This window comes from Anas platyrhynchos, chromosome 4 (assembly GCF_047663525.1).
Source record: "Anas platyrhynchos isolate ZD024472 breed Pekin duck chromosome 4, IASCAAS_PekinDuck_T2T, whole genome shotgun sequence".
NCBI lineage: Eukaryota > Metazoa > Chordata > Aves > Anseriformes > Anatidae > Anas > Anas platyrhynchos.
Genome location: NC_092590.1, coordinates 35,891,554 through 35,903,672, shown reverse-complemented (window position 1 = coordinate 35,903,672; position 12,119 = coordinate 35,891,554). Strand labels below are relative to the sequence as shown.

Below are 12,119 nucleotides of genomic sequence, written 5' to 3'. Positions count from 1 at the left end.
CGCCTGCCCTCAGGGCAGCGCTGGGCGGGCAGGGCGGCGTGAGGCGGTCCCGGGGCCCTGTGGGGACGGTGCGGGGACGGCCAGGGGGCTGTGAGCGGGGCCGAGCTGTGCTGCTGGGGCTCTGCCACATCAGGACCTGTGAACTCTGAAAACTGAGAAATGCTGAGGCAGGCTTGGCGGTGTTCAGAGGTAATATTTCGCTCTGATTTCCTCCTTCTCCTGCCCAGCGCCTGTGATTGGTCTTCTGATCATCCCAGAGGCAGATAAGAAGATAAATACCTCCAAATGAGTGTTATTTTTATACATTGTCATACTTTTTAAGCTGAAAAATACTGCAGAATCTGCCTCTGCATTTGCTGTCCTGATATTTTCCAGTGATCAGCGTGAAACTCTGACGCTGCTCCAGAGTCCGCAGTGGCATTTTTCATCCATACCGCAGGGCTTGCACCCCTCCTCGGAGCCCTCAGAAGAATTCAGGGCCTTATTTCCTTGGCAGCGAAGCGTGATGTTTTTATCTTGTTTCGTTTTCAGATTGAAGAGGGAGTGGTAATAAACTCTTTGTTCAAAGAGCTCTCTCACATCAGTGCAGTAGTAGTGCTAAGCCATGCGGTTCACACCCATGCTTTTGGCCTGTGCTGTTTTTGTGTCATAACTTCTAGAGGTAAATCTTTTAGAATTAAGGGTAATTGGAAGGGGATAGAACACCTGAAGGAGTCAAGTCAGATTAGGATTTTCACGTTATATGTGCTGCCTTCAGCTGGGCTGTATATAAAGAGTCCACCTGCTCTGAAACTAATCTAGGAATTAGGTCCTGATGCTGTGATTCATGTCTTCCTTGCTGGCTGTACGTTAATAAATGTGGAAGGTCAAAGGAGGAAGAAAAGACAGAAAACCTTATAATCTGCTTTGTAAAGTATAAATAGTTGCAAAGGGCAAGACTGTACTGGTGATGTATCGGTGTGAGGATGGCAGTTGCAGTTGCGAAGCTGTTGAACATCCAGATGCCTTTTTCTGTGATTCATCTCAATCAACACAAATGTTTCAGTTGCCTTCTGCAAACAGCTATTTTAATCTATTTGCTGAACCATGAAGACTGACAATATATACTTTGAAAAAATAAGTGAATTGTATTAAAATGATGACAGCTGAGTTGCTAAAGCCTGTAAAAGAAACATAACTCCATTTACTTTTTTTTTTTTTTTTTTTTAGACTTTACTGTCAAAGCGATATGGTGGTTATGGTAAAAATTAGGTTATGCTCTGTGAAGGGTGTTTTTTTTTTTTCCCTCTGAAGTGGGATGTGGAACTTGATATAATCCAAAACTTTGAGCAACAAAATTGGAGAAACTGCTGCTGGCATGATTTTATTCAATCATGATACGAAGCTGAGTTTTAGAAGTCTGTCTATGCACTTTCTTTTTAAAAGATCATACTAATGCATTGAACCCTGCTAAGTGTAAGTCTTCAGACTTACAGACTCAGTACCATCTGAATCACCAGTTTCTCTGTTAAACCCTTCATTGAAGGGTTATCGAGATTACTTTGATGTACATCAAGTTTTAAGGCTGCTTTAAAAAAAAAATAAATATATATATATATCCAAGGGTGGAACAGCAGCCTGTAAATATATCTTTATTAGTATACAAATGGTACTTTTTGATGTTTGCAGAATGTTTCATTGCAAGAGCTTTTAAAATTTTAATGAGGTTTATGGAAATTCAGTATAGTTCTTAATGTCTGAGTTGTGTACTTAAGCCTTTGACAACGCAGGTCTATATGTCCTGGTCTTACTGTGACTTGTAGTTTTCTCAAACATTTGAGAGAGATGCGCTCTGTTCTCTCTGTGCTTTACAACATGTCTAGAGCATTTGGCATGTTTGTGTTTGCTGTGTGTCCCTGAGAACAGGGCTTTTCAGACCACATGTTCCACTCATCCTTTTTCTAATAGTTTTAAAACTATATTTTGGTTTACAGACACTTAAACTCTAAGACGTGCTAAATTTTTTTTCAGCCACAAGTGTTCTCTCTATTTAAACATGCTGACACAGCATTGTTGGCTTAGTTGTGAGGTCTTCTCAGCCTAACCAGATAGTCATTTAGTCTAAGACTGTCTGACCTACCACCCAGAAAACAAATGTATTCTGTACTCTTATTTAGCACCAAGGAAAGAGGGCTTCCAGGAAGATAGAGCAAAACACTGATTTTTTGTCTTGCAGTCTGCTCCATGTAGCTCCTCTAACATATGGTGTATTTCAGGTGGTGTTGTCACATGGCAGTAGATGCCTATACTGATGTTTATAGATGTTTACAGATGAGTTTATAGTTGAAATGATGTTTATAGATGCATTTTTACTGCTCTGATAGTGTGGACGTGGGATAGGCTACAAAGGTCTGCTCTGGTGAAAAGCTGGGGCAATAATGACCTGGAAATTCTGAATTTTTGTCTTCGTTGCAGTACAGCATCGTGACAAAATAAAGGCTTCTGATATTCTGTCAGAATTATACCTTTAAAAAACACATACAAACACGCTCCAGTACCTTGTCCTGATTGGATTCATCCAATTGAAAGTTAGAGGTAGGACTTCAATCTGTCTTGTAGAGCAGGTCAGCTAGACTTGGATCAGGTCTGAACACTGACTAGGCTAAGCTGAAAGAATTGTTTTGAATGCACTTTTGAATGCATACAGCAAGAAATGGTGCTGTACATTATGCAGGAGTAATTATTCCATCCATCAATATATTTTTGTGGTGTTGATTGGCATTTGGAGGTGCTGCAATGGTAATAAAGCATTCCTAGCTCAAGTTAGTGTTATCAGGACTAAGGAGCTTTCGGGAACATATACTGCCTTACTGTTTTATGGCATTGATCGTAAGACTTCTTATGACTGCATGTAGTTATCTTCTGGTAAAGGAGTCATCTTGGTGGTGTGGTAAGAGTACTTTCACTTTTAAATCATGTGGCCAGAAAATGCTTGTCAAAGGTTGATTCTGAAGGACGCATCCAGGTGAGGCAATTCAGTAAGGAATGAAAGCAGATCTTCTAATAGTGGTTGAGGATCAGGACACCTGAAGGCATCATCTGTGAAAGTGTTACCTTTGTGTCTAGTGGGATTAGCTTTAATTGGCAGAGAAAAGTTTGGAAATGTGACACAGATACAAGGTGCAGGAGGCCTGAAACCACAGTTCCATACATACCAAGTAACACTGTTTTTTTCCTCCAGAATAAACTGTCACCTGAAAAGGAGGGATGAGGGTTAGGCTGTGGGAGGTGTACTTAGGTCTTTGATTTGCTTTGTTCTGTCTCTGAACTAAAGGCAGCGTGTTTTCCTGGCAGTTGCAATATTTGTCCTGGAATTTGTTCTGCTTCGTACTGTGGTGGCTCCCCATGGGTGCACAGGGACGTTATTGAGAAATCGATGACTTCTAAAAAGGAAAAAAAAAAAAAGAAAAAACGTTCAAGTGTGAAGTAATACTGAATTGCCCAAGTGTACTGTGACAGTTAATTCTGGTCTCATCATGATTAGCATTATAGAGAACATGCTATCTGCTTCTGTAGGGAAATAGATAGCTAAATAGTGCTAAAAATGCTAGGTAAATTACTATTATATATTTTTGCTGTGTTATTGCAGGATAGTCAAATGTCATCATTGTCCCTTGTACCTCTACTCAAGTCTCCAAATAGCATGACAGACGTTGTTGTTTTATTGATTTGAACAGTTGCATGCCTTAGTATAAGTTGTTTGGTTTGAAAAAACAAAACAAGCTGTATGGTAATAAAAACATGTGCTGGGATCTTTGCGTAAGTAACTTGCTGAGAGACACTTGTGCCCTTTCTCCTCCTAAGTATTGTGCATTTTGAACAACTTGCCTGTGTTGTTTATCAGTGGAGGGTAGGATTTATTTCTGTGAAACTTTCTTATATAAGTAGCTCTAATGTAGTCACTGTTGTAGTAATATTTTAATTTGCCTGGGGAGCTGATAAAGTGATGCCAGCAAGAAAGCTCCAAGCTAGAAGGATTTCCTAATGTACATAAAAAAAACAAAACACTGGCACAACAAACAAACAAACAAAACCCCTTTAAGCTATTTAAAAGACCTATATGCCAGTAAACTTTTGAATTGTAAATTAAATTTAACTGCTGGCTGTCTACTGCGCTGCTGGTTGGAGAGCTGAACTGCTGAAAAACCAATCCCAACAGGACTCATACAATCATTAGTAAAACCTCACGTACCCTGGTGCAGGAGAGAAAGTGTATGCTGAGGATATTGCATTTTTGAGTTAGTTATATCAACTGCTATTATTGATATATTTATAGTAACTAAACCATTTTTTTCAGGTGTTTGTTTTTGACACACACAACAGAGCAACAAATGAGAAACTGCCATGGTGTAGCCAGGTCCAAAAAAGTAGCGTGGATTTTTATTAAATTACTTTAACTCATTTTGATGTGGCAGGTTCTTGCCCTGTTGCAGCACATGTGAAAGGCAGAGATAATTTGGCTTGCTGCTGCAATGCTGTACTGGTATTGGTTATATTGAGAGTAGTGTTTCTGTAAGCATGTATTTTGAAAGTATTTGGGAAGAAGGGAGTATGAGTAGGGAGGTGCTGATTTTATTATCACGTGTGCTTATCTTATTCCACTGGACCAATCTGCTGTGCATAGCTGTGCTGTTTCCTCCCTGGAGTTTTGCGGCACTTAGACACTTTGCCTGTGCCATAAACGTGTTTTAGTATGGTGCCATAAATTCAGAATGTATTCCCATAAGAAAACCTATGGAGGACAAAAGCTCATTCCCCCTTGTGAGGAACTCCTTAATTACTACTCCAAGCACAGAGAGATGTGGATGCATTTCAGAGACAAGGGCTCTGTACCCTTCTGCATGTGACCTGGAATTACTTTATGTTGTCTCCCATATGTGCCTGAGTGAGGTACAGCTATGACCGGTGCTAAGCAGCCGAGTAATTTTCTGTAAACCGTTACTGCCTTCAAAAAAAAAAAGGGTGTGTTGCTCTTTGTTTGGCTCTGACGTTGTTTAACCCACCCAAATGCCCTTGGGATACCTGTGGCATGGTCTGGGAGCAGCACTCCTACTGGGACTTGACTGACATTTGAAGGTAGTGGTGGTGGGTTCATGTAGTCTGTTGTTTTGAGGGAATCTTGTGTTTTTTCCTTTTTTTTTTTTTCCAATAGTTAGTCATTTTGCCATTCAGTTCATAGTCAGTTATCACATTTGGAATTGCTAGGTCTAAGTGGGCAATTTCCTTTCTGAATTCCTGACTTGCATTGAGATTAATTATGCTTACCCGCTTGGACTGGTTTCAGGTAAACAACTGGAAAGTTCTTTATCAGCTCCTTGAAACATTTTCATACGGCGAGCAGCACGTAAAGTGGAAATACTACGTTCTCTTAAAAGGAGGGGAAAAAAGCAAAACAATTTCCCCTCAGTGATTCCTGTTCTTAATGCTTTGGTCCCAGCAGTGTGAACAGCACTGGAAGACGTTAGTGCGAACCGGCTGCCAGATACCACAGAAGTTTTATGGATGTCAGTGGTTACATCTGCCTTCAGCAGTTTTTTGCTGGCATGATTTTCACAGTGGTGATCTTTGCCAGGAACAACCCAGTGCTCAGGGGTTCCTGACTTGCTAGTGCCGATAGGAGAATGGAGGAGGTTTTGCAGAATTCCCTAGGCTGCATCAAGCTGGGTTAGTTTCACTTTGATGCTGGTGGAGTCCTTGGGTTTAGAAAACCTTTTTCTATTTACAAGAACTTCTATTGAGAAATATTTATTTAAATATTCAAAGAGAAACAACTAAGGCATTTAGCAAACATTGCCTTTATGATGTGTTCTGTTTGCAAGTTATGTCTCATGTCGGTGACGTTGTTTTCAGCAACCTGTTAATAAAATGGGTTAATTGGAAGAGTTAAGTGATATCCACCACCCAATACTGAGGACGTAGGGGCAGAGGTGAATGCTGGTGATAATGCTCTTCAGTAAATGGACTGCTGTGGCTGAGGGAGTAGACAAAGTTGTAGGCACCCAGACCTGGTTTCTGCTGACATTGAAGGCAGCTCAGTTAAAATGCCTGAATTATTTGACCTTTGGTGTATATAGAAGTTATCTGAATGCTTTACCAGGCATTAAGGTTTCTTTTAGTCTTTGCCTATAAGGAAGAAAATTGTTAGCGGAATTTGTGGCTTGTATTTGCATGAACATTTCCCATTAGCCTTCAGTGAAATTCAACAGCATTTGAATTACTTCATGTGCAGATACATTTTAAAAAGTTAAATGAATTAAAGATGAATGAAATGTTATCTGATTCCTCCTCTTGACAATTTAAAACTCTAAAATGATAGCAGTCGCTCGCATTTCATGGATGTTGTATTAGTTTGGGAAGTGCTAAGCTATGCATAGCTGAAATCCAGGACTTGCTGTACGTTCTTATCATTGCCGTAGCAGGTGCATGTGCAGCGATTCAATAGGTGGAAAGTTACTGAGTGATTTTGAAGCAGCAGCAAGCGTGGGGGATAATGCCTTGTTGTATTGGCAGGAAGGCCTGTTCCTTTACTAATGGTGATATTTGTACCGATTTTTGGCAAACATTTCAAGTAACAACAGTTGAGGTTTAAAGGAGGCGTCAACCCAGCAGCAGCATTTCAGGAGCACTCAGCACTGGGTGCAGTGACGAAAGGCTGTGACAGAAGATAATGTGATCCAAGCGGTTATCATGCCACAGTACTTTCAAATATTCTGAGATAAAAATATTACTTATTCAGGAACAGGAATATTGGGGTCTGTGGCATCAGGGAGTTGAAAGAAACAGTTGCAGGCAGAATAAGCCTTTCTGTGAAATAAACCAAGGGATTTTTAGAAAGCCAGACTTGAGTCGAGTGGGGTCAACATGAATCTTATCCACTCTTTCTGTGTGTTAAGAGCAATAGAAGATGACACAGGAGAGAGATTGTTCCTTCGGGAAATTATGTTAATGCAGAAATAGAAACTATTCCTCCACAGGGGAAACCAAAAAGCAGTGAGAGGCTGGTTTGGCTCCCAGTGAGCTCTTTAACATCAGACACAGCAAGGAGGGTAAGGGAGTCCTGGTAGTTGGAGTAGTTGGGTTAGTATGGGCAAGTGTAGAGTTAGAGCACAAGCACGTGATCCTAAAATGCAACTCTCAGCCTGACGAAGATTGACAAGAAGTCGTTAGAGAAATATAACGATAGTGAAGAGCAAGACAAGGAAGGTTTGCTGCTCTTTGAAGACTAGAGCTCTTGACAGATAATACAAAGCATACCGAGGTCTTTTTTCACCTCATCCTCTTGTAAGAGAGCCTGGGACTAAGAGGCCAATGTAACCCATGATTGAGGCGAGTGCTACAACCCTAAGCTGGCATGGGGAGGGGACAACTTAAAGAGCACTGAGATAAGTTTAGGTCTGAAGTGTTTAAAAAACATTATTCAAAGGGTAAGAGCTGGCTGATGTAATCCCTGAGTTGCTGCAAATCTTAACTCATGGAGGATGTGTGTAATGCTGGGGTACTGACAAGCAACTGACGAGCCTCTGTTTTTAGAGGGGAGGATAGAAGTGAACACTTGTAGACCCAGTTGTTTAACTTTGTTTATTCCAGTATTTTTCATGGGACTTACATTCTTCTGAAGCACTAGAAGATGACAAAGAAATGGGAAGTAGCCCAGATAATTTTATTTTTAAGATTAAACTGTGTTAGGCTAATACAATTTCTTTCTCCAAAACTCTTAACAGGCCCTGCAGACAGAGGAGGAGCAGTTGATCTCTGGTATCTTCAGTCCTTGTGGTAGAAAATGTCAAAGTTTCACCCTTTTTAAAGAACGTCGGGAGGAACTCACTGTGGGTAAGTGCTGAAGTGCTTGAAAAACAGTTTTCTCTGGCAGCGGACTCAAAAGACAGCGTTCTGTTTTGTGGACTTAAGGACTTAAAGACTTAAAGATTATGGTGGATGAGAAGAATGAGTCAACATGGTTATGGAACTGTAAAATTAGAGAATATCATACCAAGCTATTGTCATAGAATGGTTTAATTCTACCCTCAGTAAAGGGTTTTTTAACAGGGCTGGTTCTTGGGTTGGGTTGAGGTTTGCATAGCAAAAGTATGAGCCCCACTGCTCAGTTCCTTACTTCAAACAGAGTGAGGCTACTTTGAAGTAATTGCTGCCATCTGGTTGTTTCGGCCTGGTCAATGGGAGTGAGCAGAGAAGGCCAGAGGGCCAAATGCATCCTTGCTTCCCCTGAGGTTTGCTTCAGTAACCCTTCAGGACCTGTCTAGTTCTTACTGGGGGGTCCTGTATCTACATCACCTAGGTGAGAATAGAGGTATACTCTGCAAGTTAAGTGATGTAATCTTTATCACCAGTGGAGGTAAGGTCTGAGTTGAGGTAGTTCCCAGTTTTGAAAACGGAGTTGATTTAAAAAGTAATCATCAAAGTACAAACCCATTGGAGGCAGTCTGGAGAAGAACAACAAGAATGCCTGGGAATCTGGAGGAATGACTGGGTGAGCTAAGAGGGTTTATTTCAGCTTCCAAGAGGAGAGGGAGGTAGTGGGGAAATTAGAGTTAGCGAGGGTCTGTCTAAGTATGTGATACACATGTTTTTGTTTCTCCGTGATCTGTTTTGTTTCCTTGGTTGGTCAGACACTTGTATTGACACGTGTTCTCAGGAAAAGTCGTGAATAGTATTAAGAACAGCTGATGTGAGCCTCTGTGAGTTGTAATAGAGACAGGGTGGGTATTGTCACGGCAAAAGGCATCTAAGTGCACCGAATGACTTCGCATGGGTTTTGATTCTTCGGTGAGTAAGAGATGGCTACAGTGGTGCAACGCTATCTGCAAAATGCAGGGAGACTGCAGTGCTGGTAATTCCTTTTCTCCCTGTCTCTGCTTTCCTGTCTTACCAGATAGGGAGGATCCAGAGGATACTAAAGCATTGTGCCTCTTTTTAATATGTTTTTTATTTCTTCCTGCATCAAATGTATGGGCGAGACTTTTAGAACTTCTCATTGTAGCAGTTGAAAAGAAGCTAGAACTCCTTGGTGTAAGACAGCAATGTGAAAAAAGGAGACTGTGGGCATGCCTACACCCACACTGGCTCTGCAGGAGCAAATCCTAGAACAGGGAGTGCTAGGAAACATGGTATGAAGACGCTTAGATTAGCTTTGGAAGCAGTTTAGTCATGTTTGTGTGGCCCTGCTTCCAAGCCACTGTGGTTTTACTGCTTCCCGACCTATGCTAATGTCTGCTTGCTGCCGTGCAGACTTAATCAGCTTGTATTAGTGACAACTTGGCAAACCCTGCCTTTTAATCCACTCTGTGTTGTAAACAGCCCTCTATTGTGCTTCCCCTGTGGCCTATGTTTATTAGGGTGCACTAACTCTTTTCCTTTAATTAATTGTCCACTAACACTGCAAAACAGGGACGGCACTTGACTGTGTGAAAATTCTAGTTTGAGTGCTAGGGATAACGACAGTGAGATGAAACAAAGGCTTTAATTTCATCTGGAAGGTATTGGGCAAATTTCTGAATAGCAGAAGGAAAGCACGGAACTGAGGCAGTCCGGCTACGTCAACTGATCTCTAAATCAAAAGTGAGTAGGCAGAATTTTATTGAAAGTTAACATTTGAGGATTTTTTTTTTTGCTTTATTCACAGAGGTAAGTTTATCAGGATGTATTGCTTCTATGAAATATACTTTCTCTTAATTACCATTGTGTATGTATGAAACAGCTAATTTTTAACAAACTTGCCTTTTAATATTTTAAAGTGCATCTGCTGTTTTTTAGGACTTTGAATGGCATGTATTCCTACTGGGAGTGTTTGTGTTGTTTCATAAATCTGTGGACTGTGGATTCTGGGGTTATTTTCTTGGCTTTCATATGAAGGGGAAAGATAAGGAAAGCAATTTAAATTTCCCAAACCACAAGGCTATGCATCTTTCATAAAATCTAGTCTAGGTAGTGGTGTAGGTTATGATACATGGGATGCAGCGCAGTCTCAAAGGAGAACTTCCATCTAAAATAAAATGCAGTGTAATCCTATGATTATACTCAGCTCAAAATTAATTGTGAAAGGGGATGACTAGCTCTTGGCTACTCACTTCAAAAATCCTTGAAAAGGTTTTTGCCATTCTGAGGATGTCCCGTATCCTTCCTATTAAAAGGAAGTTTGATGGACCCTATGCTGTGGCTTGAAGGAGCACTGAAAACTGTCTTCTGTGACAATGATGTTGACGTTCTCAAGATACAGAATTGAGCATCTTAATTCATGAAGGTTACTGCTATGAATTGACTATCTTTGTGTTCTAAAATTTTAGATCCCTTTCCACTGATTTCAATGAGGATAGAATTTCAGGCTAACGAAACAGCTGATTATGTGTATGTGTGTGTTTAACTTTTTTTTGGTTCTGTTTTTTTTTTTTTTTTTTTAATAGCATTTCTTCCACCATTTCATATCTTCCTCATTTGTCCCAGTTTTCAGAAATGAGAAGGTGGAAACTTGCATTTTCTCTTCCCTACCAATTTACGATAGAGAATGCAGATGTGTATTATTTCTTACTTGGTGTGTGGTTTTATTTGCTTGCTTTTACAAAGCCATGTATTTAGTGCAAAAGCGAAATCTTTGTTCTTCCAAAAATGTTACACAAGGCAAGACTGTACTTGGCAGGAATGGTTTATCAGTGCCTAGAATGAGATCCAAGTGTCAGTGCTCTCTGGAGATAAGGATGTATTATTTTCTACCTGCCAGTACTGAATTCTGTCTGGAGGTGAATAAGAGCTGGTGACAAGTACACTCTGGCAATATTGAGTGATTAATATGACTCTTCTGAGCTATGAGTACAGGAAGCTCTCTGTTTAATTGTAACTGTGCTTTTAAAATTTAATTATGGCTTTTTATGGAGAGGAAAAAAAAAGCTGATTGGGAAATAGAATTTTGTGAAGTAATACAGATTGTTCCTATTTCATATGCTACACTGACTCTCCTGTTGCCCTCTACATCTAAGGTGTGTATTTGTGTGTTTTGTTTGTTTGGTTTTAAATTAATTGGAAAACCAGAGGCACTTAGGTTGTGGATAGGTACTGTAGCTCAATGTTAAGGTTTCAGATGTAGATTTTTTTACATATTTGTGTTCAGAGAATTTTTCAATGTTCTTAATGCCTTCTCTTTAATGCCTGCACACTGACTGTATATCACAGAGAAATCAAGCTTTTGTAGACTACAAAAGAACAGACCTTTGCATCTTGTTTTACTGCCTCAGTAGAGAAAACAAAGATTTATTGCATCAGTCCTGCAGTACTTTGAAGCTGAAACATTGAATATGTTAGGATAATACGGCACCATTCTTAAATATGTCTAATACTGTATTAAGCATAAACTTGAAAACATGCACTAGCCAGCTCAGAAATGTGATTATTCCTCATATGACCATCTTCTTCATTGACTATGTTTACAGTCCCCTGTACCAATTTGCAATTTCAAGCTTGTGATTCTGGATGAGGAATGTCTTTGAAAGCAAAGCTCCCCAAACCGAACTGACAACAACAAAGGACTGCCAAAAAACTTTCACAACCAACAACATTAGATAGTAATTGTTCCCAGAGTAAAGTGGTTCCATGTTGGTGTTAGGTATATATTTTCCTTTCTTTTATTTTGGAGGCACAGACCGGATGAGGATTGCACTAAGGGTGCTGGCAGGAAAGGTTTTGGAGATGATCTGGAGGGTAGACAGATTTGCTGTGGTATCATCTAGCTAGAGAAAATGGGCTGGTTCTGAAGACGACCCCTTTGTTTTAACAAAGGGGGAAAAGATGCTAAAATATTGTAACTAGATTTCTAGTTGCCTCTGTATAAACCTGGTATGATCTTCACTAAAATTCTGGAGCATAAAACAATGAAGGATCTGTTGGGTTTTCTAGTCTAGTCTGTACTGAAATCATGTTTTTATTTCTGCTCTATAAACTGATGGTGTCTTCTCATTAGCTCTTCATTACTGAAGTGGTTTTGTTCACGCTACTCTGATGAGAGAGCTGTTTCAGAATGATCTTAGAAACTGCGGCTCTACTTCAGTCGCAGCCAGTTCGAACTATGATTTCTC

General features: G+C 40.2%; 1 protein-coding gene across 13 annotated transcripts in view; it reads left to right on the top strand.

The window, feature by feature from the left end:
• The window catches only part of FHIP1A (FHF complex subunit HOOK interacting protein 1A), a 94,830-nt gene that overhangs the window by 993 nt on the left and 81,718 nt on the right, over positions 1-12,119 (top strand). For 10 of the 13 annotated variants that reach the window (XM_013094940.5, XM_027456667.3, XM_027456663.3 and 7 more), the window contains one exon: positions 7,761-7,869. The gene's annotated coding sequence lies outside the window, so the exon portion shown is untranslated. Of the gene's footprint in view, positions 1-50; positions 190-812; positions 845-7,760; positions 7,870-12,119 lie in introns of those variants that run through there. The other 3 variants (XM_013094938.4, XM_038178016.2, XM_013094939.5) reach the window with 3 other exon arrangements.